Below are 8474 nucleotides of genomic sequence, written 5' to 3' on the forward strand. Positions count from 1 at the left end.
GCTCTAATAAATGCCACCAGACTCCATTGACAAAAACAGCGATTTTAACTCGCAGGTTAAAAATAAAACACACCTCATTCAAACTCAACAGAAACAAAGCGAAACCCACCTTGTTCAGTCTCAACCAGTGTTCCTGCACTCATCGACTCTGGTTCGGTTCATGTTAATCGTTTTTTTAACTATGCTTCAAAAATGATGAAGCACCGAAGCATGTGCATGTTTCACCACATGCATTTTTCATCCTCTCCTGACTTCTTCTTCTTTTTTCTTTTTTTTTCCACCGTGTTATCAAACGAAGCAGAAATGACACACAAAAAATAATCCATCAAGCTGCATGAGTACTGTAGTTTCAGAACATCCTGCGTCATAATAATTTCCTGTACAATTTTAAACCCCGCCGTTCATGCAGGCGACACGCTGCACTAAAGTGCCGGATAAACCACTGGCTCCACATCAATATTCTCAGTGGGTACCCTTATTCAAAACGCCATATTCTTGCAAATTACATAAACAAATTGTGATTGACCACGGCGGGGGCGTCAGTTTAGACAGCCAATCAAAACAACTCTACATGGAGTCGAAACCGCCAGGGCTGAATTCTCTCACACACGCTGTCGCCACGCTTGAACAGACATTTAAACAGCACGTCTGCCACTGTGTCACCTCTCTGCTGTATTGGCACTGTAAAAGGACCTTGTAATCTTTTTTTTTTTTTTCTGAGGTTGACCGCTGAGCTCCCCGGTGCACTACGGCTGGGTGCCTTCCATCCCAGCCCGGCGCTCAGGAGCCGGCGGCCTTTTTTATATCAATATTGCTGCAAAGCCAGAGAAATTTGCTGAAAATGAAAAATGAAATAGGTGGGTTTTGTATGTGTGTGTGGGGGAGCATTTAGAGAGTGGGTGAACGGCCTCATGGGAACAGAGTAGGTGAGGAGAATCGAGCCTTCGGGAAGCAGCAGGCCGTGCGACTTCCTCCCTCTGTCTGCTCCGCGGCAAATTCTCCTTTTAGACGCTTCGATGCTTCCAAATGAAAAGGTGAGAATTTGGAAGAAGTAAAAAAAACTGCACTGACACTCCCCCTCTAATTATTCAGTGGACAAGGAATATTAGTTACAGAGCAAATGCTCATCTTAGAAGCTTTCATTGATTCATTCAGTTGCAAGACCGATTTAGAAGGCGAGTCAGGCTGAGTTCAAACTCTTTCAGTCTAAATAGGTTTGCGGAGGGTCCTTGTCTATTGCTGCTGCTATTGGAAAGGCGGTTTATTATGCCACTGCCAAGGTTGTGTCTTAATTTAGGTCTTTCAGGTCGACAGCATTCATGATCCAGTGGAATTATCCTCAGTTTCTCATTGAACTGGGTTTCACGTTGTGTCTTCTTTCAGTTTCAAGCAGATTTCATGGGTAAGTTTAGGATCTGCTTGATTCCTCAATTTAATGAAATTGAATTGATTGCCAGAATAGTCAGAAACCATGTGCAGCAGCCCAATCAACATTCACAACTTTGCTACTACAACCGAGTCCTGTAGAACAGGAAATGTGAAAATAAAGCACGCATATCCCAACTTTTGTGCAGCTATAGCACAAATCAGAAAAGAACGTATATAAAAAGTGCAAAAATATATATTTTCTCAGTTTTAGCGCCCCATCCTTCCGTTGATCAGGCTGAAGAGTCCTCTCCTGGCAGTTGACGAGCAGATTCAGGCTGTAGATGAATCTCTTGGCTCTGTGACAAATCTGACAATCATTCAGGACTCATAACCCCCCGCTGACACACTGTCCAATTATCGGGTAATATCCACTGTGTGTGTGTGAGTGTGTGTGTGTGTGTGTCTGAAAGTTTCTGAGTAAGAGTGTGAGTGATGGCTGAAGCTGCTGGAATGACATACATGTGGGCAAGTATGTACACATGTGTGTATGTGTACACAGTACGTGCACCATGTGTGAGCATGTCTGTTTGTACGTGACTGTGTGTGTAGGCGTGTTTGTGATGGATCAAGCTATCCCTGGAATGACATTCTTGTGGGTGAGTCTGCCTGTGTGTGTGTGTGTGTGTGTGTGTGTGTTTATATCTGTATGTGTGTGAGAATGTATTGTGTATATGTGTGTGTGTGTGTGTGTGTGTGTGCATGATGGATCAACCTATCTCCACAGAGGCAGGATGACAGAGAGGAGCTGAAGACGGTGAAAATGGGAGAATGTTCTGGTGCTGTGACCAGAGTTCAGATGTGGAGGAGAGCTGAGATAAAAGACACCGGAGAGAGGACTGTTTCTACACGCGGACAGATAGCCGGAGATTACACAGATTATACGTTATAGAATCTGCAGACTTAATAATGTCACAATCCAGCTTCCTGTGGACAGAAGATCAGGTGCAAACAAAACAATAACAAGTCACAGAAATGAGGCACAGTGGGCAAATTTCAAGGATCAGTCTTGGCAGGACATGGAGTTGAGTTTAGAACAAAATAAAAGAACAAAATACAATGAAATAAAGTCAATAAATGAAGGAGAATAGAAAGAAAATATGGTTTGCACCACACAAATACAACAGATTATCCAGCAAATGTGACGTAATGTGAAAAAAACCCAACAATGTTCGCATCCCACATCACAGAGAAGGTCAGCAGCAGAGGAAAGTGTCCCGTCCTCTGAGAGGCAGTAGATTCATCTTGTTTTACCCAAATCAAATTCAGGTTCAAGTGCGGTCACTGCACAGGAAGTGACAAATGGGAACCGAAGAGCAAATCAGAAAATGTTACCCCGACGTCTGCCAGCAGGTCCTTCGTCCAGACTCGCCATCGATGGTGGGGCCAGTTCATCACGTCCAGCTAATAAACATTAAGGCTCCTTAGAGAACTTGCTGAAGAACTTTAACTTGTCCTTTTTGTCTTTGGTTAACGCTGCTGAACAAACATCCTGCTGTGAATTTACAAGCACAACTGGACAGAGCTTTGGTATCACGCCATCTGGCCGGGTCAGGATTCTGGCAGTGATGGAAGAAATAAAAATGTATCTGATTCCAGCTCCTGGTTACTGTTGTTTTGTGCAGTTACACTCAACATCTGCCTCTTTTCTACCCATAAAACCTTTCATATCAGAGATTTCTGCTGCAGCCTTGTCAGATAAGGTTCTCCATCCCAATGTGCTGCCCTGCTGCAGGTCAACAACAGATATTTGATTTTGTTATTTTGTGCCACTTTAGCCAAAATATCACCTGCTCGAAAGGTATCGCACAGCACATCACGTTTGACATTATTATCGATTTTTATGTCCTCAAAATGGTAAAAGTTGTATCTAAAACTTTTCTAAAGTTAAGATAAAAATCTATAATAGTTTTCCATTATTGTTATCCCCTCCCAAACTGATCTGGCTTGCGCGGCCAGCCGGTTCTGACACAGACCAGATGCTGTAAATATAAAAGCACGGAGACAGATGAACATATGCAGGCCTTCCATCTATCCCTCCCAGGGGCGAATAAACGGGAGGCATCCCATCCGGAGATTTTTTCGCGGGCAGTAAAACACTCTTAAACGCGAAGGAGCCCCACCAGGCCACAGCTGCTGTCATTACAGAACATGAGCTAATTGATTGGAGGGCGCACCCGCTGGTCCGGGATGGGGAGAGAGGGTTGTTGAGAGATTAAGGAATAAGTGAGGGATGGATGGGGGGGGGGAGACGAGCGAGGGATGGAGGGGTTGGGGTAAATTAGAGGACGAGCGAGGTGAAGGAGTGGAGAGGACGTGAAAAGAACAGAAGAGGGATGGTGTGTGTTTTTGTGTGTGTTGTGTGCGTGGGGGTGAGAAGTGAGGACGTTACTCATCAGCCATTACTCAAGTCATGGAGTGATCACATACTGCTGCATTACTCCTCACAATGTGACTGGGTGTAGGTGTGTGAGTGAGGAATTCGTCAAGTGTCACGGATGGATGGACGTCCCGAACGTTGCTATTTGTCAATGGAAGACCCCGAGTACTTAATATAACTGAGAACTGATGTTGTGTGTGTGTGTGTGTGTGTGTGTGTGTGTGTGTGTATGTGTGTGGGGAGGGTGGGCGGACAAATAAATCAAGGGGCAAACAAAACATTCGACAGAGCACTAAAGAGCCGTGAAGACGTCGGACAGAAGGAATACAAGTGATGGTTATTTATGTTGATCTGGCATGTGCAAATTGAAGTGTTGATCTGCATGGTCCTCGTCTCTCATTTGTTTTGTCTCAGTCTTTGGTGCCTATTCACTGTAATCTTTGTAGATATTATTGTTAGTAGGGATGCTCCGATCAGGGTTTTTTGCCCCCGATACGAGTCCGAGTCCTTTGATTTTTGAGTATCTGCCGATACCGAGTCCCGATCCGATACTCTTATAATACATTTAAAAAATTAAAAAGATCGAAGAAAACTATCCAAGGTGTCCCTTATTTTTTATTATATTTTACCACCCCTCGATATCCCAAATTTACATATCTGACAGTTTGCAACTGCATCGTTCTCGTCACTCACTTTAAAATACTTCCACACAGCAGACAACTCGCCACTCCGCTTCAAAACAAACTGGCGTGCTGGTCTTCTGCGCATGCGCATGTCGTAAACGGTGGTAGTAAATACTCATTTTATTTTTTTTATTTTGAATCACCAATAGCCCATATATCAACAATCTAATACAAATAATGACTAAATAAATATATATAAAACCGATCTCTGATCGGGTCGTAACGTCCGAGTCCCGATCGAGTCTTCAGTGGCGTGATCGGCCCCGATTTCCGAGTCACGTGATCGGATCGGTACAACCCTAATTGTTAGTATGGACACTAAAATGTGTCTGTAGCAGAGTTTTGAAAAGTGTCAAGTACTGAATGTTTGCATTAAACGCCTGGACAGGTTCCTAATCTTCTTTGATCAGATAGTTTCTAATTTGATTTTAAAAAATTGTAAGCAAAGTGTGGAGAAAAACATGTTCTTAAAGGGGAAGTTCACCCTAAATTTAAAACAATACATACTTATCCTCTTATCTGAAGTGCTATTTATCTATCTAGATTACTTTGGTGTGTGTTGCCGAGATTTGTAGAGATGTCTGCCTTCTCTAGAATATGCTGGAACTAGATGGCACTCAGCTTGAGGTGCTCAAATGTCTCTTTCCAGATATCATAACAAGGGTTCTGGGCAGACATCTCACTTCACTGATGTTCCTGTTGCTCTGTAGATTTGTACCAGTGATGTTCTGAGCAGTTTTAATCACCCGCTGTAGAGCCTTCCCTGTCTTGGACCGTGCACAAAGTCAGCATGCTTTCTGTTGCTCTGCTGCAAAAGTTGACCAGAGTCTTGCAAGTAGATGCACCAGTATGGATGAAGAGAAACCAGTTAACACAATAACATTCACTGGACTTCTTAATTTCTGTTAAAGGAGTTTGTTAAGTTGCTGATTTTTTCTTTAACTGTTCCACCATGGCAGCTTCCGATGCTGTCAGTTTTCTTTTTTATTTCCGAGAAACTGACAATGCAAAATGTACGTGCACCTTTAATCCTACTTATTCTTAAGAAGCGGCGTGGAGCAATCAGGTAGGAGCAATCCTCAGCTAAACCACTGGCCTTAGGCGAGACAATGTAGGGTTCTTGTCTGGGCCAGTTACGGGAGCAGTACAATACGTGTAATTTTTTTTGTGAGCATTTGTAGTCTTTCGCAAGAAGGTGTGAGTCCTACTGGCTAATCAGATGCAAGTTAAAACACTGCTGAGGTTCAACCCCCTTTTCCAAACCTTGGAATGGATACAAATAGAAAATACTATGATTTACAAGTAAGAAAACAAGTGTTTATTACAATTTCACAATTTTAATGTGTGCTATTATAATTTTCGATTTTATAAAATGCAAATTAAACTGAGCGTTAAACTGGTCAAAGAAGGAAACCAAAGCAAACTCCAGACATGTGAATGTTTCCATTTGTTTTCACAACACCCAGTGTCTGACTGACAGTCTGGACAATCGTCTGAGCAGACAGATACATTATTATAACCTAATGTCATGTAGTGAGGTACTGAGGTTCCTCTTCATTCCACAGCTTGTTTTTGTCTTACTCAGGTATCTGCTGGTATTCTTAAAGAAAAAAAAAAAGATGACAGCTTCACACCTTCAGCCAGCTGTGTAATTATGGAGGAGTAAATGACAGCCATGCTGCCGGTATGCACAACAAAATGTCAGCAATGCAGATGTCGTAAAAGCCAGCAGTTTGTTTACCAAAGACGCTTCGCACTGAGCATGTACAGTGTGTGTGTGTGTGTGTGTGTGTGTGTGTGAAAGAGACCATTGTGTGCAGTGAGGTAAGCTGTGTGTACGCATGAATCCCAAACTATTTATATTTGTGGAAATGTGTGCGCATGTTTTCATTCTTTCTGTGTGTATACACTGATGTGTGTGTGTGCACGGGCCATGCTGATGCATTCTCATGTGTTCTCGTAAAGGCATGTCCTGACAGGTCAACGTCTACACTAAAAACGGAGCTTGCCTCTTACCTCTGCCTGCAGAGCCCTCCTCTCCTGCAAGTGTCTGCCTGTTTTGTTTTCTCTGTTTCTCAATGGGGCCGGCCACTGACTCAATGCAGCCTTTATACCTGCCGGTACACACCGACTTCCATGCAGTTTGAAACAAAACACACACCTGTTACACAAACTAACCGCCCACGGTCCCCTTTGAATCTGTTGAGCAATTGAATGTTGCAGCAATGCGTGGGCGGTACGGTGGCAAACTGAGCTATTCAGCAAGACAAAAACACGTCTGGGTTTTAAGCCCGATGGAACTCGAGCAGCCCGATGAAAAATACAGCCGAGCGCGGCTGATTAATGGGTGACACTTAACATACAGTTACTGTGCTTTCAGCTTTGCTTTTAACAGAGTAGTCAAAGGTGGAGGCCAACAGTTGTAGAGTTTCAAAAGTAGAGCTATCACATTCTGTCTTGAAAAGGAAATGCTTTCATTCCTTTTTGGCCTTTACTTTGTGGGAAATAAAGGCTTAGTTTTAAGGTCACCTAATGCTCACAAACTGACATGTGCATGTTTATCTTAAGAAAATAATGAACACTTATGATGTGAGGTGTTGGGTCAGGAAAGTAGGAGTGCTGTGGAAACAAGTTCTTCTCAGTAAATTATACTATACTGAAGTACCTGAGTCATAAAAAGGTGCTATGCGTCTTTTATGACTTTTATTATCGTTTTTATTGATTTGATTCTATAATCTTGATAAACTGAAGAAAATAACGTTCGCATTCAGTTTAAAGATGTCATCACAAACAGGCCCTCATTCATGGTAGAAGAAGTTTTTGTACTTATTGTACTTTGTACTTACGATACAGAAGGACTCAAAAGTAGCAATTTATATTGCAAAAAGTGTTATTTCTTCCAAAGTATCACATCAAATTCCATATTATATTTACCAGCTTCTACACTGTCAGCTCAGTTTTTAAGACGTGCGCGTGTGTCTGTCAAAAACTTTTGTTGTGGGAACAACCGCAGAGGCTATTCAGAGTATTTGCCGGATGAGCGTATGTATTTCTGTCCGTGCACAGATTTATATCAGCGGGATAGCTTCACAATAGTGGGAGTACAGTCACGAAACTTTACAGGTTTGAAGGCCAAGTTCTGAGCAAGGAGGCCATACTAGGGAGGTAGGAAGTACGAACTTCACAGCCCTGGCCCACATTCATTTTAAGTTGCAGTTTAGTATTCTTTTCTCCTTGTCTCACCAAACTTTCCAGGTGTGTAGTTGAAATCAATCATGGGCGTGGTCTGCGTAAGTGTCCCCTGCCCCCCATACTGACTCCTCATGTCATACATACTAATCACTAATGAGTAGTCATGGGTCAGAATGTGAACATGTTGGGTGATGTTGGGTATCGCAGCTGGTGTGATCCTGTCGCCGAGGGTCTATTACTACATATTACAAATGCAATAATGTGAAAGAAATACTGTGATATCGCAGCTAGAAGGCTAAGTGTAAATACTTACTCCGTTGCCTGTATCTTGTGCAGGGTTGCAGGACAGGAGGCAGGGTACCACCTGGATAGGTTTCCAGTCTGTCACCTGGCTCACCCGTAGTCAAATAACAATTAACACTCATATTCCCATCAGCTATTTCACCTAAACCACATGTCGCTGGATTGGGGGCACAAAACAGAGCACAGTGTGAGCCAGTGCAACACCCGGAAACCCATAATCACACATTTTTTATGTTAAATCCAGTCAGAATTTAAATAAAGGCCAATTATTTAATAAATGTACTTCCATCACCTCCTTTGAGTTGCTTTAAAAGACCAAACTTGCTGCTTCTTTGTAATGTGATGGTTTTTTTGCCCGATCATATCATATGTCTTGATACAAGTGATATGAAATATCATTCAAACATTTGCAAATCACACGAGTTAATAACAAAAGTAAATGCAGCATTATGTGTCCCTTCATCTGGTGCGATAGCCGAAAAAAAAAGGGA

This window comes from Pagrus major, chromosome 21, assembly GCF_040436345.1.
Source record: "Pagrus major chromosome 21, Pma_NU_1.0".
In the NCBI taxonomy this organism is placed as follows: domain Eukaryota; kingdom Metazoa; phylum Chordata; class Actinopteri; order Spariformes; family Sparidae; genus Pagrus; species Pagrus major.